Source organism: Dipodomys merriami, unplaced genomic scaffold (assembly GCF_024711535.1).
Source record: "Dipodomys merriami isolate MVZ:Mamm:240054 unplaced genomic scaffold, mDipMer1.0.p SCAF_13, whole genome shotgun sequence".
In the NCBI taxonomy this organism is placed as follows: Eukaryota; Metazoa; Chordata; class Mammalia; order Rodentia; family Heteromyidae; genus Dipodomys; species Dipodomys merriami.
The window spans coordinates 17,813,706-17,840,194 of record NW_027202604.1 but is presented as its reverse complement, the minus strand read 5'-3'; the positions used below and the strand labels follow the sequence as shown (position 1 = coordinate 17,840,194).

General features: G+C 36.5%; 1 long non-coding RNA gene across 1 annotated transcript in view; it reads right to left on the bottom strand.

Moving 5' to 3' along the window:
- The window catches only part of LOC138824716 (uncharacterized), a 133,038-nt gene that overhangs the window by 26,256 nt on the left and 80,293 nt on the right, over positions 1–26,489 (bottom strand). The window lies entirely within an intron of this gene.

The window sequence follows — 26,489 nt, the reverse complement described above, 5'->3', positions numbered from 1 at the left end:
ACAAATCCAAGTTTACCTCCATTTTTCTTATTTTAACATCCAAACATTTCAAGACTCACTGAGTTCTATTCAAAAAATAGTCATATTTTAAAACATCTATATTGATTTTATTTTGAAATGCAATGAAGAATCCAGAAAATGATCTGAAGATTGGCCTCATGAATTGAAAGCCTACACTGCCCTCATTACCTTTCATCCAGGGTTAAAGGTGAGCTCAGGGCTCTGCATTTCCACTTTGATGAGGAGTAGCAAAGAGGACTAAGGGTTCTAAGTAGGCTCTTAGTAAAACAGATTTGGGAAACATAATATCCCATCCCAAACAAAGCCCCATCCTCAGGACAATTCATATTTGTAATTCATGCACTAAGAACTCCATGAAATAAAAAATAAACTTTTAAAAACTTCCCTTAACTCAGTTTTACTATCGAATAGAAATCTGAATATGAGAAGCTCCAACTATGCTTAAAAGAAGTATCTATAATATTACTGTCCAGTATAAATAAAATATAAGCTAGATGTATCATTTTACATTTTCTCACAGCCACATAAATACGAATGAAAAAGGGTCAAAATGTTAATAATGTTTCATATAACTGAATATATCCAAAATATTATTTCCACATATAATCAATATAAAACTATTTCATAGATGCAATCTACTGCTTTCCTAATAGTAAATCTTTGAAATTTGGTGTGTTTTACACCCATAAAACCTCTCAATTCAGACTAATCACATGTCAAATATTCCAGGGCACATGTGGCCAGTATTTACTTTGTTGAACATTGAGAAAACTAATGATAATATGAATTTAAATGTTTTAAAGTTCTCATACTTAACAAAAATGAGCTAATGTTAAGCCCTAGTCAACAAATGATATATAGAATAATTATGTATTAACAATTATTTTATAAACTTCAGTCCTACGTCAAGTAGTCTCGTTTTCAAATGAAATCACAATTGGCTTTTAAAAAATATTTTATTATCTTTAAGTAGTTGTACAAAGAAGCTGCCATTCAACAAAGTAGTTTATGAATACAGTGCATCCTGATTAACGTCACCCTTTCAACATTCTTAGCTCATGCCTCTCAAGCTACCCCTTCCCTCACTCTTCTGAATTGTTTAGGATATGTATTACATTTTTCATCATTTATAAAACCACTTTATGTATATAATGCATCTTCATCTGTGTCATCCTTCAACATTTCCATCCCCCTTTGACCCACCTTTCTCTTACTTTTCTTAATTTTGTATTATATACAATGAATCCTTGACTGAATTCTCCCCTTCCCCTCCCCCATCCCGTTACATTTGTCTACCCCTCCCCCTTTGGCCCCACCCCATCTCCTCTTGCAAGTTTCCATTTCCTGGTACTTACTTTGTTGAGCTTTGATTTCATCTTTCTAAAGAATTATAGTATTTGATGGGGCTAGGGAGGTGGCTCAGTGGTAGAGCACTTGCCTTGCATGCTTGAGGCCCTGGGTTCAATTCCTCAGCACCACATAAGCAAAAAGAAAAAAGCCAGAAGTGGCGCTGTGGCTCAAGTGGTAGAGTGCTAGCCTTGAGCTAAAGAGCTGAGGGACAGCGCCCAGGCCCAGAGTTCAGGCCCCAAGACCAGACTCCCCCCCAAAAAAAGAATTTTAGTATTTGAACTTTCCATACAGTCTATTATATTTCATTTAATTCATTTGTAACTGCTTACATAATATTCAATGTAGGTACATTTAAGTAGTTTGATTGCTATAGTCATAGCACCTATAACAGGTTGGGGCATGTAATAGATGTTCAATGAATGTGCTAAGCAGGACCTTGAATCCATTCTGGGCTACGTAGAGAGTTGCAGGGAAGTCAGCACTATATAAAAGGATCCTGTCTCTAAAAAAGAAAAAAAAATAGACGATATAACTCGCCAAAATCTGGCTTTTGTGATGTAAAGAACTCAAATATACTTAACTCTTAATTACTATTTCATGGCAGAAATGATAATACATCTATCTGAGAAATAAATTTTAACAAGAAGTTAAATGTGAAACTATGAAGCCACAAATGTGAATCTATGAAGCTCTGAAAAACAAATAAGATTAGTAAACAATAGAAAATGAGAAAAGAATTTGGACAGGTCAAGTAAAAACAAATGAAGCCAGGTGACTGTGGCTCAACACCTGTAATCCTAGTTAATCAAGAAGCTGGGATCCAGTTGATTGAATCCAGCCTGGGCAGAAAAGCCTATGAGACCTTATCTCCAAAATAACCAGCAAAACACAGGGCTGGAGGTGTGACTCAAGTGGGAGAATACCAGCTATCAGCTAGCAAACCTAACGAGTGAGAGACCCTGAGTTCAAACTCCAGACAGAACCAGCAAAAAATAAAGAAAAACAGAAAGAAAATGAAACACAAATAACCCTTATGCACAGAAAAGGTATTCAAACTCATTCATAATAAGTGATATAATCTAAAACTACACAGTACTTATTGGTAAGAATGTGGAAGAGCAGGGACAGTGTAAATTGCCACCACCCCCTTGAGATAGTAATTTAGTAAATTTAAAAAATAATAGAAAATATTTCTTTTTTAAAAACTGGCCAGGCGCCAGTGATTCACACCTGTAAACCTAGCTACTTAGGAAGCTGAGATCTGAGTATTGTGGTTTGAAGTCAACCCAGACAGAAAAGTCCCCATAAGACTCTTACCTCCAATAAACTACTCAAAAAAGCCAGAAGTGTGCTATGTATGGCTCAAGTGGTAGAGCATTATCCTTGAACAAAAAGAGGCTCAGGAACAGTGCCCAGGCCCTGCGTACAAACCCTAGGACTGGCAAAAACAAAAACAAAAACAAAAACAACAAACCCTACAATTGCCTCTTTGATTTAGCAATTTCACTAAGAATTTTTCACCTAAAAATATATACATGCTCATCTCCAGAAAGATAAAAAGAAATTGATATCATGATTTCTTATGAGCAAGTTGATGGACAACTGTAGTGGCAGTTTTTCAATGTCTAACTTAACCTTTTGATTTCAAACCTATTCAACTGATATAAATAAACCAATAATGAAACAATGCAAAATGAAATAAACTCCAGTTAAAGGTAAGCACAGAATGAAACTGAAACTTAAGAAAATGAAGATTAATGTGATAGACTGAAGCATTGTTCTGAGATTGGCATTAGTGCTTTACTTGTGCTATTGGTTGGATGGGCTTCATGTGGCCACAAGAAGAATCATTAATGAAGAAGTGAAAGAAGTCAGAAGCTAGCTTCTGTCCCTGGTCTGCCTTATAACTTAGGGAATACCTTACTGTCCCTACTTGCTCAAAAAGGTCTGTAATTGGCAACTAGAGATTATGCTAGCTATTGTAACTAGAATTCCAAGGCAAAGGCCCAACTTCAGGAATTCTGTCATGTCAGGTCCATCCCTCTCCCCATGGGGCCAAGTAAACAGACAAGTAGTGGTAAAGGGCAGAGAAAAAGAGATTTACTATGTGACATAGGCAGACCATGGGAAGAGGCAAACTAACCATTTCAGTCAATCTTCAGGGTGCAGACATGCCCTTTAGGTCTAAATGGAGGAAGGACCAGGGCAGGGGAAAAACCTATGCATAATTAAACAGTTCTGGGCAAAGTGTAGGCTAGCTGGTTGATCATTATCTCAGTTCCTGTTCGATGAGAGTTTTAGGATGAGCCTTACTGTCATTGTCATCACTTAGGGAGTGCAATCTGCTTCCTGTGAGATGATTCCCCTGCCCCAGGGCGCCTCTCATGCGGGAAGACTATTTTTTTTTTCTGTCCTGTAAGGCAAGGATGTTCCTTTTGTCATTAAAAGTATATTGAATAGGCTTGTCCTTCCCGGAACCCAAGGTGCTTACAAGACAGAGTGACTCAGGGTAAAGGAGACAGATATAAAGCGGAGGCACAGATACCAAACTTTTCTCCTTCTTTCAGTTAAAGAATGTTATTTTTCCTTTTTACTAAAAACAGTTACTGAGTACCTTTGTACTATCAAATCTATCCAGTGTTTTCCCATCTTATCCACAAGGAAATAATGAACAAATTTGATCAAATACTTTGATGAAATAATCACCCCACCTCACATTTACATCCCCAAATATGTAGTTATTAACTTATTGAATGGACATTTTAGTCAATGTACACTAAAAGCCCATGAGTGGTGAACACTATTTAAGACTGTAGGAATGCAATAAAGGCTAAGAGACCTGTGAGACTCCATGGAGTTTACATTTTAGTGCAAACTACAAACTAATTTTAGTTTAGACTGCAAATAAATTTACTAGAATGTGATGTTAGACACTGATAAATGTTCTGAATAACAGCAATAAGGTAACATTTTATGGCTATTACCCGGGACACTGCTTTGTACCACATGCTCAGGAATGGTCTTTCTAAGACGATGACCACCTACAAGGAGCTGGGAGTGATGGGACCATAAAACCTGTGGGATTTCCTTAGACCACTGGTCTAATGAATAATCCAAAGAAAAAAAATTAATTTAACCTTACTAAGAAACTTAAGAATAAGTCATCACTTTTTTTCTAGTTATTCACGGTCATTTTTAATTACTTCAGATCAAGGTTAAGTTTATTAGCCAGCTGTTTCATCCTTTCTTTTTGGAAATTGAAATGTTCCCCATTCCCCAGGGTTCTCCCACACTCCCTGATTTCTCAAAGATAACCCACTTGATTCTTTGATCAAGACTGTGACTTTTGATCTGGGCTCTTGTAAAAGCCCAAGGGCTCTTCTCAGAATCTCTCTTGAACTTTAATTCTATTTTTTAAAACTGGTTTTTAGTTTATCCATCTTTTATTCTAAGTTTATTCCCCTCCAAAGAGGAAAGGGGGGGGAGGATTCTAAGCAAAATCAAAGTTGGGCTGTACCACTTTTTCTTTCTTTTGTATTTTTCTTTTGTACTAGTGAAACATTTCTATGTCTGAACCAAGCTGGTCTTACTCTTCTTTGTGCTGCAAATGTAGCTTGAAAGGCCTTTTTGGCTCTTCTGAACAAATATATTCCTCTTCTGCAAGAGATCTCTTCTAAGAAAGAAGCTCTCATTTGTTTTTTTTTCTGTTTTTTATTTTTACTCTTGTGAGGCAAGTTTGATCATCTCATCAATTCCACCAGTTTGCATAAATTGTTCACTGTAAGATCATTGTTCACTATGACTGTACATACTTCTGAACCCATTTCAAAAATAAAATTCATCAAAGAGAGAAGCTAATATATCCTATAGTTGTATTCACTTCCCATGGCCTTGTGTGACTTTTCCCTAATTACAACAAAATTCCTAGTGGGCACAATATGCCTCCAAAATTTTTTTCTTTTTTTGACCATGTGTTTTGCTGGTAGAAACAAAGCACTGTGTTCTTTTTGCTTCTCTCTAGAGTTTTCTTTCCTTCTGGTTTGATATTTTTATTAAGATAAAATATGAAGTCTTTCCTTCATTTCTTCCTAAGAAGTGCATAAGTCTACACAAAAGGATAATATATTTGACCTTAGGAAAATGGTCGGGCTTTAAGCATTTGTTCCTTTTCTTGCCAGCCTCTCTAGATCTTTTCAGATGACCATCTGAGGACAGGAAAATGATAAAAAAAGAAAAAAAAACTCATGAAAATATGCCTTTTAATACAAGCTAAAATTAACTGAAGGGACATTAGATCAGACCATCAGGAAAAAATAAGGCTGCTTTTCCCTCATGATTGCTCAGCTGGAAGAAAATTTCAGCAAAAAGAACAAAAGGCCACCCATTCCACTAGAGAATTTCTCCCTAGGCCTGCTGTGAATGTACAGACCAAAGACTTAGCTTCCCATTATACTCTTGCCAGTTTGCTAATCACTGAGGTTCACACTCTATTTTCTCTCCCTCTCCCTCTTCTTCTCCCTCTCCTTCTCCCTCTCCTTCTCTCCCATAGGTTAAGTTTTTGGGCCCTGAAATTTTCAGAGAAAAGAAAAGCCAGTCTCTAAGCAGTTTGACACACCATACAACAATTTGACTGATGAACCTACACAAAATTTACTACACATGATAATTGAATGTAAACCTCAAAACTGAACTGCTAACATTATTTATTACCAACCTCTTGATACTGAATTTTCTGCTGTTGTGTGTGGTAAGCCCTTTTGGCTCAACAGTTAGGACCACTAAGATTGCAGCCCTTTAGCAAGAAATGCCTGTTTAGTGTTAGAGTTCAACAGAAGGCAATTCCTGCCAGTATTGCAGTCCTACTGCTAGCCATTGCCACCTTAACCATCTTGAGTACTGTGTCTGTCTGTCCATCTTCTTTTTTCTAGATGGCTCTTTGTCGCTCAGTGACTGTGACTCTACATGTTTTTATACCCTGGGCTTATTGGATGCCCCTGTTTTAATGAGGTGTTTTAGAAAGTGGTACTTTATTGGTCAGGTCCTACAGCATTCTCATTGGTATTAATTACTAATCAGGCCCTTTCTCTAATCTTCTTCCCAGGGACATGGGAAGGTTATCAAAACTAGAAGGTACTAGAAAGGTGAGAAGCAAGATATTCCAAAGTAATGTCTCTTTTGCATCTCATTTCCTATTGTTAGATCAAGAGGGTGTCCAGAAGGTCTGGGCCCTAATTAATTTATTCTTTCTTTCCCTATCTCTGGAAATATCTTATCAAACAAATTGGGCTTTTAGCTTGATTTCATTGGGAAATAAATTTCTCTAATTTTTACTCTTACCTCGTCTTTTTCCACTCACTTCCTTGCTTGCTTCCTTCTTTGTTTCATTTTGTTTTTCTTTCACAAGGACAAGCAAACTACACTAGTCAAGCCCCACAAAACAAACGTTAAGTGAAATAAAGCTGCCATAAAAGATAAATATAATTCTACCTCTATGAGATACCTAAAGCTGTCACATTCCTAGTGATAGAAAATAGACTAGTGGTTGCCAGGGTCTGGAGAGAGGGAAACTGGGATTATTTAATGGGTACCGACAGCATTTCAGTCTGATAACAATGTTCTGGTGACAGTTGCTGGTGATGGTTATATAACAATGTGAATGTACTTAGTGACACTGAAACTGTACCCTTAAAAGTGGTTAAAATGGCTGAGGAGAAAGATGGCAGAGTAGCAACAGAGAATCTCCCTAGATCTCTCTGATCAGAGACATAGGGTCCTAACATATACTTTACCTCAAGAGAATGACAAGGAAAATATAAATAGAGGATCATAGGAATGAAGAAGAACTTATACCTAATACACTCAAGGATGGAAAACTGAGAAGGGCGTCCCGTGACTGCCATCCTATGCCTGCAGCGCAGTAAGGCTGCAATAGCAGCCCTGAAGCCGCCCTGTGACCATGACCACTGCAGACAATGACACACCTGAGGATGCAGAGTGGCAGAGCACGAACACCAGACTGCCACATCCAGATGCCAAAAACGTTCACTACAGTGCTGCCAGTCAGCTCAAAATCACACGAGTCCCCCCCACTTCCCCACCTCCCCCATCCGCCCCCGACAGGGAGTCCTTCCCATAGGAGACCAGCATGGATGGTGACCCAGCGTGCTTGGCCTGGACCCCTTCCCTCCCACCCGAAGAGGCTGGAGCCCTTTCTCCTGCCCCTTCTGCTTCCTGCAGAAGACCACTGGGACACATCCCCTACTCCCAGCCAGAAAAATAAAATGACTAGCAGCCACCGGTTTGGCGCTGGAAGTTTGCATTCCCCACAATCCACAGTTGACAATGGGTGGAAAAACCTGACCTGCTGTAAATCAGCGGGAACAATCTCCACACATGGTCCTGCGGGAACGTGACCCCTACCATGCTGACACCTGGCCCACAGACTGGAACGCAGCTCCTCACAGTCCCGCACTGTACAGTGGTGATCTGTAACACCCAGGGCTCAAATAAAGTCCAGGTGCTGGGATGCTGCTTCCTGCCCCAATAGAAGGAGACACCAGTCCATAATTCTGGACACGATGACTTTCCACCATACCTAGAGGGAAGAGGCGTACTCCAGACACAGATGCAGGCCAGGACACTATACCACTTTGTACCTCATAACAGGAAGTCACCAATGGACTTAAACCCAAGCCAGACCATTATACAGCCCCATCCACCACAGAGCCCACACAACTGGCTAGGGCCCATTACACTATTCATACCACACTGAGCTAAAAGCTGCCAAATGCAAAGTGGACAGAGATCCATCCAGTGAATCATACCCTACCCCTTCTTAATACACAATCTGAATGACTCTAACAGTCCCTGAACCCAAATGCATAAATCACAATGAGAGCTTACAAAATTTATGAACAAGACAACATGCCAAATTCAAAAGCCAACAATAATCCAGGAAAGGACCCTAAGGAGAGCAAAGAAGAGATGATTAGAGAAATAGCCAATGAAATAAACAAATAGAAGAATAAAAGGAGTAAGTGACTTAAGAATGCACAGGTCACCCAAAAGATATTGAAAGGAAGAAATGCTACACACCTCATTAAAAGATAAAATTAACACACTGAGAACTGACCCCAACAAAGACACTGCATGTAAGTTTGGAAGCATGAAAGGCTCAATTTCCCAATTGCAAACCACAGATGAAAGCATAGGCAATAGAAGAAGTGAAGTAGAAAATCACCTATCAGAAATTGAGGATAAGACAGAGAAATTAGAACAAAAAATTAAAGGCATTTCTTCATGTGCCTATTGGCCATTCTTATTTCCTCTTCAGAGAAGTCTCTCTAAATCTTTTGCCCACTTATTAAAGGGGCAGTTTTTCTTTGAGGATTTGTTTTGGGGGGATTTAATTTTTTGAGTTCTAAGCATATTTTAGATATGAGACCCTTGTCTGTTGTATGGCTAGATGAAGAAATGCTCAACTTCTCTGCCCACAAAAGAAATGCAAATTGAAACAACATTGAGATTCCACCTCACCCCAAATAGAATGGCTATAATTAAGAAATCTAATAACAGATGCTGGAGGGGATGTGGCAAAAAGGTAACCCTACTTCATTATTGGTGGGAGTGTAAACTTGTTCAACCACTCTGGAAAGCAGTATGGATCTCCCCTATGACCCAGCAATCCCACTTCTGGGCTTTTACCCCAGTGGTCACAAACAAGACCATTCTAAAGTTACCAGTGCAACTATATTATTGCAGCATTATTCACCATAGCTAAGATATGGGACCAACCCAGATGCCCCAGATGCCCCTCAGTAGATAAATGTAGCTAGAAAGTGTGATATATATTATATATATGTGTGTGCATGTATATACTATATATATTATATATAATATATAATACCCATATATATAACATATTATATAACACACACACATATATATAATATACATTATATATATAAAATGGAATTCTGTGCTTCCATCAGAAAGAATGACACCAACCAACTTGTTAGGAAATGGAAAGACTTGGAAAAAATCATAATAAGTGAAATAAGCCAGACCCAAAGAAATATAGGTCCCATGGTTTCCCTTATTTGTAATAATTAGTATATGTCTAGGATAATCTTATCCAATGAGCATAAAAGCTCAAAAGCTATGTATGACCATATAAGGTGATTTTAAGTAAAATGAACCCCAAGATATGGACACAAGAAGTTTTTCTTTATTGTTGTTGTTTTTAATGTACTATGTGATTTTTTCTTTTGTAAGTTCTTCCTCCTGTGGTATATCCCTGTTGTCACTGTATTTGATTATAGTAACTTGTAACTTGTATATTTATTTATCTAATTTAGGAATGGGAAGGGAAATAACAAAATGCTGAAACAAGGACACAGGATGACCCATTGCAACAATGATACTCACAAGACACCATGTTGGAAATGAACTTTACAACTTTGGGAGGGGAGGGTTGGAGGAATTGAGGAGGGAAGGGATAATAGGAGAAAAACAAAGGAGGGAGTAGCAATGCTCGATAGGAAACATACTCATTATCTTACTTATGTAACTGTAACACCTGTTACAGTATCATATATATATCCTAAGAATTGGCAGATTCAGCCACAATATAAAAGCTGTGCATAATTGGGGTAGCTGAGGAAGAAGAATTCAAAACTAAATTCACTGAAAACCTCTTCACAAAATAATAACAGAAAAGTTTCCCAATCTCAAGAAAGAAAATCTCACCCACCTGTCAGAGGTATACAGAACTCCTGCATAAACAGGATCCAAGAAGAAATACTTCTAGAAACATGAAGTGAAAACTCTTCAGTAGTTGGTGTTGGGACCCAGGCACTGGGGACTTACACCTGTAATCCTAGCTACTTACAAGGCTAAGATCTGAGGATTGCAGTTCAGAGTCAGACCTGGGCAGGAAAGTGCAGAGACCTCAGAAAAAAAAAGTCAGAAGTGATGCTATGGTTCAAATGATAGTGCACTAACCTTGATCAAAAGGAAGATCAGGGAAAGCACCCAGCCCCAGATTTCAAGTCCCAGGACTGGCAAAAAAAAAGAGAGAGAGAGAGAAAGGAAGGAAGGAAGGAAGGAAAAGAAAGAAAGAAAGGAAGGAAGGAAGGAAGGAAGGAAAAGAAAGAAAGAAAGAAAGAAAGAAAGAAAGAAAGAAAGAAAGAAAGAAAGAAAGAAAGAAAGAAAGAAAAAAGAAAGAAGAAAGAAAGAATAGTGCTGGGAAAACTGGGCATCCATATGCAGAAACTAAAAAGTGGATCCCTGTTTGTCATCATGATTTTGTATCAATTCAAAGTGGATCAAAGACCTCAATGTCAGGCCCCAAACTTCGAAATTACTGCAAAAGAGAGTAGGATAAACTAAACTCATAGGTATAGGTAGAAACTTCTTGAAAAAGAGTCCTAGGGGCAAAACAAATAGGAGAGAGACTTGACAAGTGAGACTACATCAAAATAAAAAGTTTCTGTGCAGCTAAGGACATAGTTAATAAATTAGAAAGACAGCCAACAGACTGGAGAAGATCTTTACCAGCAGTATATCGGACAAAGGCCTAATATCCAATGTATACAAGAAGCTCAAGAAACCCCTCCCAAAGCTAATAAATCAGTAACTAAATGGGCAAGGATTTAAGGAAAGACTTCTCAGAAGAAGAGGTAAGACTGGCAAATAAATACATATACAAATGCTCATCATCCCTTGCCATAAAGGAAAAAAACTCTGAGATTCCATCTCATCCCAGTTAGATTGTCCAACATTGTAAATTTCCTCCCATGTTGGCATGGGGGGGAAATGTGGGGGAAATGGAACCCTATTGCAGTTGGTAGGAATGTAAACTAGTACAATCACTCTGGATAGCAATCTGGAGTTTTCTCAAAAACTAAGCATAGATCTTCCCTACAACTCAGCCACACCACTCCTGAGCATCTACATAGAACACCATGAGTCAGTATATATACACCACCTGTATCTGGATGTTCATTGCCACACTGTTCATAATAGCTAAGCTATGGAAACACCTAGATGCTCCACAATTGTTAAGTGGATCCCCAAAATGTGGTACCTACACATAAGAGAATTTTACACAGCCATTAGAAAGAATAAAATTATGTCATTTGCAGGGAAATGGATGGAACTAGAACAAATCATGTATGTGCAGTAAACTAAGCTCAGAGAGACAAACAGCATGTTTTCTGATATGCGGAAATTAGATGTAAAATACACTGAGATATGGCAAAGTATACAGGATTCTAGATATTCTCATACAGTGAGACCAAAAAAGGATACTCTTAGAGGAGAAATAACAATGGCACAATGCCTATGTGTTTCATTATATAAAATTATATATATAATGATATGTATAAGATATGTATTCAAAACAAACTTCAAGATATGAAAACAAGACATATTTCTCTTTTTAAAAAAATTTTATTCATAATTCTATCTTTTCTTTATGTATGGTTTATTCATGTATATACCTTTGGAAAAATAGAGAGAATGACAGAACGTGAAGTATAAAGCATAAAAAGTAGAGCTTTGGACACTGATGAAAGTAAACTGTATAGTTCATGGGTGAAGATAAATGTGAGGGTGTGGGAGAGAATGAGGGAGGGAAGACACTGTATGTAAGGAAATGTACTCATTAACTGAATCCCTTGTATAACACCTTTAAAATAACAATAAAGCAAAAATTTTTAAATGGTTAAAATGAGCCAGGCGCCAGTGGCTCACACCTGTAATCCTAGCTATTCAGGAAGCTGAGATCTGAGGATCACGGTTCAAAACCAGCCCAGAGAGGCAAGTCCATGAGACTTTTATCTCCAATTAATCACCAAAAAGCCCAAAGTGGACTGTTGCTCAAGTGGTAGAGTACTATACTTATACAGAAAAGCTCAGGGACAGCACCCAGGCCCTGAGTCAGCACCTCACAAAAAGAGATTAAAATGGTAATATATTCCTATATATTTCATATACATATATGGAATACATGCATATATATGTATGTGTATGTGTATACATACACATTACTCATCTATCAGGAAGAATAATATATCATTTGTGGGAAATGGATGAACGTGGAAAAAATTCTGTTAAGTATATTAAATTAGGTTCAGAGAGACAAAGTATACATGTTTTCTCTCATATGTGGAAATTGTGTATAAATTATAAATACATATGAAAACATATGCAGAGTTACATGCAGATACAAACAAATCGAGTAAATTATGGTATACAAAGGGGAGGAATCTGAAGATGATGTCACTACTATGAGCTACAAATGAACCATTTACCAAAATGAGTACCAAGAAGCTGGAACATGGGTTGTTGGGGTGGTGGGTAAGTCAACAGAAGAGATGGGCAGATGATTGAAGAGGGGAAAGGTTGGTGAATACAGTCATAATATTCAATGTACATATGTGAAGATGGAACCCAGTAACTTAAAGGGATAGGTGGAATGGGGAAAGATGGGGGAAATGATGGAAGGGATGACACAAATCAAAGCACATTGTACTCATAAACTGACAATGAATTCAAACTCCTTTACACAATTACTTCAATATTACAAAAAATTGTATTGAGGAAAGTTCCATGGATTCCTAATTTTTCCAGAACCTTCATCATAAAGGGGTGTTTGATCTTGTCAAATGCTTTCTCTGCATCTATTGAGATAACCATGTGGTTCTTATCCTTGCTCTTGTTGATGTGATGAGTTATGTTAATTGATTTGTGTATATTGAACCAGCTTTGCATCCCTGAAATGAATCCTGTTTGATCGTGGTGTATGATTTTTTGGGTGAATTGTTGAAGTCGATTGGCCAAAATTTTGTTGAGAAGTTTTGCATCAATGTTCATCAAAGAAATGGGTCTATAGTTCTCTTTCTTTGATGAGTCCCTGTCTGATTTTGGGATGAGGGTTATGTGGCTTCATAGAATGAGTTTGGTAGTGAACTTTCTCTTTCAATTTCATTGAAGAGTTGAAGGAGTATTGGTGTGAGCTCTGTTTTGAAGACCTAATAGAATTCCGCTGTAAAACCATCTGGTCCTGGCCTTTTCTTAGATGGGAGGTCTGTTATTGCTGTTTCTATTTCAATGCTTGATATGGGCCTGGTTTAACTCATGTTGGTTTAGTTTTGGCATGTCCATATTTGCTAGGAAAAGGTCCAGATGTCCCTCAGTAGATGAATGGATCAAGAAAATGTGGTATATATACACAATGGAATTCTATGTCTCCATCAGAAAGAATGACATTGCCCCATTTTTTAGGAAATGGAAAGACTTGGAAAAAATTATATTAAGTGACGTAAGCCAGGCCCAAAGAAACATAGGTCCCATGGTTTCCCTTATTTGCAGTAACTAGTATATGTCTGAGTCAAGCAGAAAAGGTCAGATAAGTTGATGTTAGGAGAATGAACCCCAAGATAAGTATCCAAATGTTTTACTTTCTTTCATGCAATTGTTTCTAACATATTTATAAGATGGTTTCTATGTTGCTTTGTATGTCCCTCCCCCATGGTATAACCCCTGCTTTCACTGTATTTGATGTAGGTATAATTTGTGGAGGGGAAGGGCAAAAACAAATCATTTAACTAGGGATACAGGTGGACCCATTGCAACAATGAGATGTACAAGTCGTTATGTCGAAAAACAAACTTTACAACTTTGGTATGTTGGGGGGGGAGGATCGGTTTGGGGGAAGTGGGGGGCGTATGGGAAGGGATAGGAAGGGGAAACAAAGAGGAGGCAATAATGCTTGATAAGAAATGTACTCGTTATCTTGCCCATGTAATTGTAACTCCTCTGTTCAGTATTCTCACAATAAAAAATAAAATAAAATAAAATAAAACATGAAGTTGAAATAAATAAATAAATAAAAATTTAAGGCTATGTGCATCTCAGCCAAATGCAGCAGAGGCAAACAAAAGAGGCCAGACAGTCAAAGGAAAAGAGGGAGGCGTGAGTGACACCAGCTACAGCAAAGCAGCCAGGAAATCCACTGGGAAATATTCTAACATTTCATTTAACTGCAATTTCCTAAGTGTTGGCTGTGCTCCTCCTTCAGGGAGCACAGAGGGCCCCATTGTCTGGACTGATCTGCCCAGTAAAGTTGAAGAGTTCTTCTTAGCTTCACTTCACAAAGGAGGTACAGATGGTAGTGTTTCTTTTCTCCTTATTTTTGCATGTTGCCAGTAAGTGCAGCTTCCTTCCCAAGGCTTACACTTGCCATGTTTTTTCCTGCGCCTTTCTCCTTTTATTAATTTTTCTGCTTGAGGCATATGGAGAAACATGTGTCAGTGTGGGCAGTTTCTGGTACCACTGCCAAAGTTAAGGACAGGCTTGAAACTTAGGGAACTGATCTTAGCCCACGTGAAACTGATTAATAGGCTAGAAGGAAGAATGAAAATGCTACTAAATAAGAATGGCTTATGCCAACTGGTAGCCTGTTAAAGCCAGGAAAGAACTTGGACCCTGATGGCAAAAACACTACATGTGAATCTGTGTCACTCAGCCTTAAAAATACCACAAGGCTGTCAATCAAAGAGAGACCTATTAAATATATTATGAAATTTTCAAGCAGGGTCACAGCTAATTGCCCTTGTGTGAATTATGGAAATTTCACATTTGGGAGCTGAATCCATTGGAAAAGGCAAGGTGAAACAACAAGATAAAAGGTTTGCCTTCCCCTTGGCTTGCATATCTGGTAGGGATATAAAATGATCTGACCATATATTTGCAATTTAAGTATATATCTACCATACAACCTAGCAATTTTAGTTCTAGAAATTCTGTCAGAGAAATGGAGGTTTATGTCCATACAACAACTTGAATACAAACATTTATAGTAGATTTAGCTATAATGGCTAAAAACCACCCAACTTTATCTTTCACTACATGAGTGAGTTACCAATTTGTGGTATAAATAGGAAGTGGCATATTACTCAGCAATACTCACAGAACAATATGGATGAATTTCAAAGTAATTGCTCTGAGTGAAAGAAACCAGCTTTCCCAAAAGAAGCCATACTGCATGATCCCATTTATATATAGAAATAGAAAATACATATTTATCTAAAGTGACAGATATCAGAAAAATGCTGTGCTGGGATTGGAGGAATGGGAGGGTAGAATGGTAGGAAGCAATTACAAAGAGGCACAAGGAAACTTAGAAGAGAGGTTTACTTGTTATATACATACCATTTCAACCTTATTACATGTACAAAATTGGCCAGATTGCACATTGTACATACATACTGTTCATTGTATGTCAGTGATGCCTCAAACAACCATAACAACAAATGCTACTGTTTTTTTGGTAGGGTTAAGCGGTGTTACATTTGTGCTCAGTTGTGCCACAGTGATGAGTTGAAACATGACCAGTGGGACGGAGTCAGATGAGACAATTTGTTCCACGAGGCCTCTCATTTAGCTCCAGGGCATCCTCCTTGCACTTGTGAAGAGTAAAACACGGTCAAGACCCTACATTTGGAATCACAGTATCACATTGGCTAAGTTAAATCAGAAGGCAGTTTCAGACTCAAAATATGAGAAATATGGAGCTTTTGATGGCCAGAACCTTGAAGTCATATTTCCAAAGATATTGATAGGGAAATGGTATAAAATCATGATCATTTTTATAATTCAACTATACCAATTAATGAGCAGGTGTTGCTACATAGTAGACATTACAAACATTATTTCATCAGTAAGTAGAATCTTAATTTTTGAAGATGAACAAACAGGGCTAAAGGCAAAGTTATGGGAGATAGATGCCCAAAGGCCCATAACTCATCAGCTGCTGGGATTCAAGCTTTACTCTGCTTAATTCCAGAGCATCTGTTCTGGGAGTCAGTGCATCAGTGCATCATTTCTTCTTCATATTGCTAAAATTCTCATTTCTCATTCTCTCCATAGCCCATCTACCTAGTAATAGAGGTGGTCTTCTTAATACCACTCCAGAAAAGGCACTCCAGGAGTAGTTTCACAAATAGAATAGACTAGATGAATGGAAAGAGGGAAGCTTTCTCTGCTTCTAACTCCTCTGAATCATGTTTTACCTTGAGTATGAGCTTGCAGTTTAAAAATGAAATCTATGAGGCAGTCTGAATTTCAATCTCACCAAGGAAAACTTGGTTGCATATCCTAAAAATGAATACTAAACCCCTGGAGGCATTTTAAAATGCATGAATAAGATTGTTCTATTTGAAAAATTCATTAAAACTATGTGGTCTAGTGAAGGTTGATGATTGCCATTATCTATGTGTTTGTACCTGTTTGTATAGGCCATTTGCAAACTGTTAATGGATTGTGTTCCTAAAGTTCATAGGCAAGTAAGTCAATGGTTTAGAAATCAGATTGCTTTTTTTTCACAGAAATAATACAACAAATGCTTTGAAGGTAGTCTATTAAAGCCCATTTAACATGAAATATAGTGCAAAGGAGAAAACATTATTTTCCTGCAGGTTTTGAAAACTAAAATGTTTCTTTAAAAAAATAACAAAAAGCCTGACAAGTTCCAATTCAGGAGTTCATGAACAAAATTCTCTTCTTATATGTCCCTCAAAAATGGAACAGAGCAATGTCACTTTATTTTCTAACAGATATGAATTATATTACCTGCTTTAAAGGGCAGAATCAACTATCTTTACATTTAGTTTTAAATAACAATTGATTCATCTCACTGCTTATATAAAGGAGAGTCATATGAACTATGTAGTTAAGAGCTGTATACCAAAGGCTCATGCCTGTAATCCTTAGCTCCTCAAGAGACTGAGATCTGAGGATCAAGGCTTGAGGCCAGCACAAGCAGTAGCAAAAATCTGGACCAGGGTCAAGACTCAACCAAGTGGGTGAAAAAGCTGAGTGAAAGCATAAGGCCCTGAATTCAAGCCAGGGTCAGCGCACGCGTGCGCACACACACACGCACACACACACGCACACATGAATCATAAGTGTAAAACATAGTTCAAGATTTATAGTGCCTTCACATACATTGATTGTCATAATAAAATGCCATAGACTGTGTGGCATTAAATAACAAAAATTTGTTGTCAATTTACGGGAGGCTGGGAACTCTCAGATTAAACAGTTTGAACAGTTTGATTACTACTGAGAGCTCTCTTCCTAGCTTGTAGACATCTTCCTTTTTCCTCATTGTGTCACAGAACAGAAGGACAAAAGGATGGACAGCGCAACAAAGGGAGAGGGGAGAAAGAGAACCCTTTCTCTCTTTTAAAGACTGAAAATACTATTGGATTAGGACCTCATCCTTATGACCATGTTTAACCTTAATTACCTCCAAATGTTTTGTCTCCAAAGACAGTCATTTTGAGGGTTAAGCCCTCAACATGTAAAGCAGAAGGTGGAGCACAATTTAATCCATGGTACTGAAGCTGAAAAGAAGATTCGTTGTAAATCTTGATTCTTTGGCCCAAAAATCTTTCAATGGCTTTCTATCCTACTCATAACAGAAGCCCAAGTTGTTTGATGAACTTTAAGACTGGACAAAATGTGCCCAGTTTCCTTACCTCTGTGCCTTTCTTACTTATCACCTTCTCTTCTTTGATCTGACTCAGGCGTCCTTATTATTGTCCACATACAAGAAACAGAAAGACGTGCCTTCCATGGCCATTACATCTAATCTAACAGCCACAATTCTCCTCCTTCTGCCCTTACTTCCTGTCATTCTCCCTTAATCTCTGCCATTTAACTTTCCACATTAAAATACACTGCATGGTTCTTTGATCATTTCTTTGTCATCTCACCACCAGAATTAGCATGCTAACTATAGGACATTGGGAATTCTGTAATTGTTTATTTCTCCTCTGTGAGACTTGACACTACTGGGTTATGTAAACCTACATGAACAACTTTTCCAAATCATTTCTCAATCTACTTATTTATATATACATATTCTTATTTGACTGTCTCTTTAAGTCTGAAAAATTAAATACATTTTCTTTTCCATAGCAAAAGATTGATCTGAAAATAAATCATGAGTCACCAGAATGGCAGTAGATAATTAATTGTTGCCATGCCCAATGCAACAAACCTTCCCACTAATTCTTGATTTTCAAATCGTTCTTGAAAAATTTATGTTTTCTATAATCCTATAGCTTGATACAAAGTTAGTCTTTAATCAATACACATTTGGATTGTACAACTGTGTAAAGTCTTATCACTCTGTAGAGTTGTATCTGCCATCAATACAGTCTCCATTTACAAATAGCCTACATTGTATTATTTTAAAACTTAAGATTATATCTATTGTGAAAGATCTAGTTCAATAATTTTTGTCATTTGGTTTCACTGAGTTAAAATTTTTACTACTTCATTCTGCTTTTTATCAATGAGTCTAGATTTAAAAACAAAAAACACTATCATGAACAAATTTACTTCATTGCTTCCAAGTATTTGTCTAGCATAGAACTTCTGTCTTGTGTTGTAATTTCAATAACACAACTCTGCTGTCTTAAAATCCATTTGCTCTGATTTTCAATTCATTGAATATGCTGGGGCAGACACCGTGGTTTCCACTCAGGTTGCTAATGACACCAAATGGAGACTTTTTTTTTTTTTGCAAGATTCAGAAAATCAGAGGTATGATAGGTATTCCAAATTCTTTTTAACTTAGCTTGGGAGCTGAAGAAAATATATTGCATTCTGCCAAAGTTCTCTTACCAATCATTCACATTTTGTGGGTTTGTGTTTAACAGCCGTCTTTACTCACCCTCCAAGACATGTTTCAATTATGTGTTACTCAGAACCCAACCATAAGTGGAACACATTCTCAAGAATTCTCTTCTGAATGAACCCTTAGATATGTATTTTAATGTTTTTTTCTTTCATGCATGTGTTTCTAACGCATTTATAAGATTATCTCTTTGTTGCTTTGTATGTCCCTCCCCCACAGTATAACCCCTGCTTTCACTATATTTGATGTCAGTATAACTTGTGGAGGAGATGGGGAAAAACCAGTTGTTTAAGGATACAGGTGGACCTGTTGCAACAATGAGAAGTACAAGTTGTCATGTCCAAAACGAGCTTTACAACGTCGGTGGGGGGGGGGGGGGAAGGGGAGGGAAGGAGAAGGATTGGGATTGGCGGGGAGGGGGGAGGCTGGGAAGGGATGTGAAGGGTAAACAAAGGAGGAGGCTGCAATGCTTGGTAAGAAATGTATGCATTATCCTGCCCATGTAATTGTAACTCCTCTGTACAGTATGTTCACAAATAAAATTAAATTAAATTAAAAAAAAGAATTCTCTTCTGTAGGGCCTTTACAAATTCTAAAGTATTGTTTCAAATTAAAAAAAAATATTGTAACTCACAGTCTAACTTTGGTAATTATTTAAGAATTTTTTCAAAACATGGGAATGGTACTTAGTGGCAATATGCAAACTCCATGGAAAAAGAAATCACACTGAATGAGTGTTTACCATATGTTCAGCCTCATAGGTAACACAAATAGGACTAAGTCTCAAAGAAATTATAAATGATTCACATATACAAATAAGTTTCCAACAAGACGAAATATGGTAAGTATCATATAAAGAAGACTGTGGGCTAGAATGTGCCTCAAATGGTAGAGCATTTATTTACCAAGCAGTAAGCCTTGAGATTAAACCCCAGTAACTGTCCTAAAATAATAACATAGTGTCAGTGCTAATAAATGTTGAGCAAATTCTGAATAATTGAATGATTGAACTTGAATAATTGAATGACTGAATATTCTGAACTTCCTCATGAACTTCATATTTTGTTTCTAAGAAATCGAACTCCTCCTAGTAACTTCTCCATATTCAGGCTGTGAAGTCTGGTCAACTATATGAAAGAAAATTTACTCATCCCCAAGAAAAAAATAATCAGTTCATCATTCTCAAAATGTGGAAGCTCTCTCCATTTATTTTTACAAGTCTTTTCATTGATATGCCTTAGTAAGTTTAAGAACCTATAGAAAACAGTAATAAATTATATGCATAATTTTTCTAAGGAAAGTTATTTCTGTTTTTTTCTGCCTAAAACAAGTTTTAGTTATTTAATAAAAAAGTCACATAATAAAGAGATTATGAATATGCTTGATAAATATTTCAGCATGGCTTACTGTCATCATAATTTCAAAAAGGATTACTTTAAGCTCTGCATTAAAACATAAGAGATCAAGGCAAAGTCTTAGAATTCTATCTCAGATAATAAAACAAGCAAAAAAAGTCAAAGAAAAGACATCAATAATGACATCTAGGGCATACAATGTACGTCTGTTTTGAACTGAAATTTTAATTGGATATTTTTATTTGAAAATGACATGATTAAAATTCTCTTAGTACAGAATTATAATGAAATATGAAATATTCAAATAATCACTTGTGTCTCCAGTTTATAAATTATTTTAAAGTAATTTGTAATACTATATAAAGTATTTTAGATTATTTTCTATTGTACTTAAAAATATAAAGTATTTTAAAGTAATCTATTTTTATTTGTGCTGGTAGTAGAGCTTGAGCCTGGGCACTGTCTCTTAGATTTTTTTTTCCTCAAGACTGACACTCTACTACTCCATTTCTTTATTTTTGCTGGTTAATTGGAGATAAGAGTCTTATGGACTTTGCTTCCCAGGCTGGCTTTGAGCAACAATCCTTAGATCTCAGCCCCCTGAATAGCTAGGATTATATCAGCATACAGCTAAAGTAATCTATTTTGAAGAACTATATACTGGAAATCTACTTTTCAAAAATCTTACATTGCTCTGGAGGAGTTGTACATCTCCTGAAAGTTTACTTATTGTTTCAAACATGTATTTTTGGGCTGATTATAAATTTTACACATGTCCTAAGAATCTACACATTTGGAATTTTATCATTAATCACTGGTTTTTAAACATTGTGATAGATAAGATGTCAAATTTGGGGGAAAGTTAAGACTGTGACATCTGCTTACTATGAATCAAGGATTCTATTGTTGCTGCTTTATCTTTCAGTGTCACAAATTAAAGATAATATTTCATTAAAATCTAAAGTTAGAAATTAGTTTTATCTGTCTCCAAATATTGTAGGGAAGCTGGGTTAATCTCAATCTACGGTTCTACTTAGACTAGAAGACGAATTAGAAGGCGATTCTATTCTCAGTTAAAGAAAAGCTTGAATTAGAACCAACTAGAACTGAAGATCTTCACTTTATGAGGTGGACATCCTTATCTCATGATGTCTGTCTTTAGTGAGGAGGGCATAAAAAATTCTAAAATTTGAGCTCACATTAGAAACAAATTATCCTGACATCACATTTTGCTTCTTAGGGCCCTTCTACCACTTGAGACTCTGGTGTGACTAATGCTATTCAAACTTACATGTTTCTTTGACAGACATTGATAAATTTATACTCAGGTGACCATAGTGCATACAGCAGTCTCTTAGTGACCCTAAATTGCCAACTAGTTTCAATGTATGTGGTAACCTGTATGTGATAACTTTGTTGTGCCAGAAACTGTTGGCAGAATTTACATGGGCCTATGAAGAAATATAAGTATATACCACTAATCTGACAACAAGCTCCAAAAATTCTTCCTTTTCTTCATCTCTCAAGATAAATTTGTAAAGCAATCTTTAATATCACAAACATTCCATCCCCTATCAATGTTCAAGGTGAAGTTATTTAAGCCACTGATGGCCTAAAGAAGATATTTTTGTGTAGTTAAGTGGCAATATATATTTATCAAATAACTGATCTAGATGGATCAGTTACTAGCTCAGATATTTATATCATATTATATATTAATATTATATATACTTTGGCAGAACTGGTTTTGAGCTCAGAGCCTTACACTTGCTAGGCAAGTACTCTGCAACTGAGTCATACTTCAACCCCTACCTTAGAATGTAATCTTAATGTTTTATAAATATAGTACAATGCACTTGTCTGCAATAAGATGTGTGCTCTGTATTAGTTCTTTCATTGATGTGTTCATTTTACAAAATTATGAATCAAATACCTTGAAATATTAATGGGGTAAAATTCAATGTGTATTAATGGTGGCTATATACATAAGGGACTGTCAGATCCCAATCCCAATTATGTGTACTTACTGAAAAACATTCACAAATGAGTGAAACTCAAATCATAAGTTCTATTAATTTTAATGCTCCCAAGATGAGTCAGAATTTTTTAAAAAAATAGCTTGTTTATCTAGATTCCTAACTCAGAAAGTTATTGTAACCTAGTGAAATTGTTTGTCATAAAATGTTGATATAGAGTTTTCATTGTACTTCTGAGGAATCTTTTGATGATTAGAAAGGGTTTCAAGTTTATTTTAAGTAAAATTTTCCCCCATAACTTTTAATATTTTAATTTAATATTCATGCTTTGCCTAGCATTAGATAGTTCAAAATTATGTACAAACCATTAAAGGTTGAATTTCATTAGTGTTCTAATTTCTCTCTGAGCCCCGGTGTTATTTCCTTGCTGCTCAAACCTAAAATATTATGTAACAATAAATATTTAAGAAGATGAAATTCATAACTCTTTTTGTTAATAGAATTCACCATAACTAAAGCAAATTATTGCAATAAATGTGCATTAAGATCTATTTCACCAAATTCCATAATACTAAACATTTACAAAAGTCCCTAATGTTTAAGTGAAATATATAACAGGACACAGATATGAGAAGTTTATGATCCAGGCAAATAGAGCAAGCAAGAATAAAAAGTTTCATAATCACTAGTATTTACTTTTTTACTCATAGTTTAATTCATATGCATATAATTCTACAAATACATATCTGTTTGAAAGCATGGTAATTGTGATGCAGCTTAGCATATCTTGCTGGTCTCCTTTTGCTCATATAATCATGCATTTTATATATGTGTATGTATAAATAATATATACATATACATTTAATATTAATATAAAAAGCATAACATGTATATGTCTCCCCAATACACACACACCAACACACATACACACACACACACACACACACACACACACACACACATCTCTAGATGATGGTCTACTGAGAGGTGATTGAGGGGATCTTGAAGGCATCAACTTCATCAATGGATTAGTCTATAATGAGTTCAGACTGAATGGATTATTAGGAGGTGGGTCTGGATTGCAGGAAGTAAGTCCCTGGGGACATGCTTTTGACCCCCCACCACCACCATTTTCTGCCTTTCCCTCTAGTTCCTCTGACTATGCCCCTAGTGCTGTGGTGTTTGCCCTGTCATGGGCCTGAAAGCAATGAAGCCATCCAACCATGATCCAAAATAAAATGTCCTTTAAGAAGTTTTTCTCAGATGTTTTGTCACAACAATGAATAAGTGACTAACATAACATATATTCCAAGCACTGTGTTGGCTCTAAAAAGCAAACTAGACATGCTTTCTTTATGTATTGGCATATGTCCATTAAGTTGTGGCCACTACAATTTGGGACTATTGAGAGCTTCCAATATGGGCAACCTGAACTGAGTTATTCTATGAGGAGAATACATATGCAAGAAATAAAGGCTTTGGAAAGAAAGAAAGAAAGAAAGAAAGAAAGAAAGAAAGAAAGAAAGAAAGAAAGAAAGAAAGAAAGAAAGAAAGAAAGAAAGAAAGAAAGGAAGGAAGAAAGAAAGAAAGGAAGAAAGAAAGAAAGAAAGAAAGAAAGAAAGAAAGAAAGAAAGAAAGAAAGAAAGAAGGAAAGAAAGAAGGAAAGAAAGAAGGAAAGAAAGAAGGAAAGAAAGAAAGAAAGAAAGAAAGAAAGAAAGAAAGAAAGAGAAAGAAAGAAAGAAAGGCTTTGTACCAAAAACTGTAAAATATTTTGGTAATAAATGTGTATTGATTTTATGTCAAAATGGTATTTTATGATACCACTTTAAAAACAAAATATCACTATTATTAATTTTACATTGTTTTTCACTTTCTAAACTGTCTCCAAGAAATTTTAAAGTTGCACTGGTATATGAAAAACTGACAATAAACTAGTAAATACAAAATATTACACAAAATTTATTTTGAGTAGAAAAAGTACTCTGAATTTAATCATTAGAAAACACTGACAGAACATGCACTAGATTAAATACTGGCCACCCAGAGATAAAGTTCTAATCACTGGAATTTGTAAAATGTTATCTTATTTAGATATAAAGGTCTTTACAGTTGCAATGAAACAAAGGTTTACCTTATGTCGGTGATCCTGAAATGCCATCATATGTATTGTTATAAAGGGAAGCAAGAGTTTACAAAGACAAGAACAGGAGGTAATATGATCAACCAGGCAGGAATGATCACAGCATCCAGGAACTGGAAAGAATATATTCTTCCCTCTAGAGTTTCCACACCACTTGACAATGCCTTAATCTGAGACATTTAGTCTCTAGAAAGGAAATCAGCTGTTCAAGACCAAGTTTGCTGACAGAAGGAATTATTATTATTACCAATTATATCAAAATTTATTAAGCAGTAAAATAAATGTATGTTAAATAATTAGAATATGATTCTAGGGAAAGACTTTAGTGGTATCTTGGTAAAGACTGTATTGGAAGGGAGCAATGTAGACAAGAAAAAAACAATTCAAAATTGGCAACAACAACAACAACAAAAAACAATTCAACAAAGGAAGAGGCTACAATGCTTGATAAGAAATGTACTCATTATCTTGCCCATGTAATTGTAACCCCTCTGTACAGTATTTTCATAATAAAATATAAATTTAAAAAAACAATTCAAAGTTGGCAACAAAGAAGGCAACAAAAATAGATAGCCTACACCTAGGTAGTAGCAGTAGAGAGGGTGATAAGCAGAAGAGTTTAAGATACATCTTGAAGACTGAGCATGAGGAAATTTAATCAATGGCATATAGGGAGGGAGTAAACAAAATAAATAAAAGTCCCAGGTTTGTGACTTAAGCAACTTAATAGATCATTGATATGTAGAACATTGATAGAGGGATACTTTCACAAAAAATTATGAGTTGAATTGTAATAATACTGATTCTTGAAATATCTAATATGTACCCCAGCCAAATTAATAATAATTTATATGTTTTGAGCTCCAATAAGAATGGTAGTTTCAAGGTATAAACTTACAAGCTGTCAGCATGTAGTTAGTTGCATGTAAATCCACTGATATGGGTAAGTATTACACAAAGTGAGAATATAGACATTATATATGGTAGTGTACTCCTGTAATCCCAGTGACTCAAGTGGATGAGGTAGGAAAATCATTGTCTAAGATCATGCCAGGCAAAAACAGAAGAGCCTACCTGAAAAAACAAACTAAAAGCAAAAGGATTGGAGACCATGGTTCAAGACACAGTGTTTGCCTGGTAAGCATGAGTCTCTGACTTCAATTCCCAGCACTCTTGAGAGATATAGAAAGAGCAAGAATGTGTAGATCTTAAAAGACAGAACATTAAGGAATCCTTAAATGTAGGGGCTGGGAAGGTGGCTCAGTGGTAGAGCTCTTGCCTTGCATGCCTGAGGCCCTGGGTTCGATTCCTCAGCACCACATAAGCAAAAAGAAAAAAGCCAGAAGTGGCGTTGTGGCGCAAGTGGTAGAGCTCTAGCCTTGAGCTGAAGAGCTGAGGGACAGCGCCCAGGCCCAGAGTTCAGGCCCCACGACTGGACCCCCCCCCAAAAAAAAGGAACCCTTAAATGTAGAGCATAGGTAGAAGAGTAAGAATTGAGGAAAGGGCTGGAATGTGACTTAGTGGCAGAGTGCTTGCCTTGCATGCATGAAGCCCTAGGTTCGATTCTTTAGTACCACATAAACAGAAAAGGCCAGAAATGATGCTATGGCTCAAGTGGTAGACAGCTAGCCTTGAGCAAAAGAAGCTCAGAGACAGTGCCCAGGCCCTGAGTTCCAGTCCCAGGACTGGCAAAAAAAAATAAAAGAATTGAGGAAGTTAAGAGACTGATTAGAAAAAGCCAGGTGTGAGGGGGGAGAATAAAAATCAGAAGAGTTATCATATGACAGAAGCCAAGTGGAAGAAGAAAACATTTGCTAGGAAGAATAGTGCTGAAAAGCTGAACAGAAACATTGAAAGGAAAATTAATATTGGCTTTAGCACAATGAAGCTCAGGGAAAGTTTTGTCAGCATCGGCTTCCTTAACATTGTCAAAT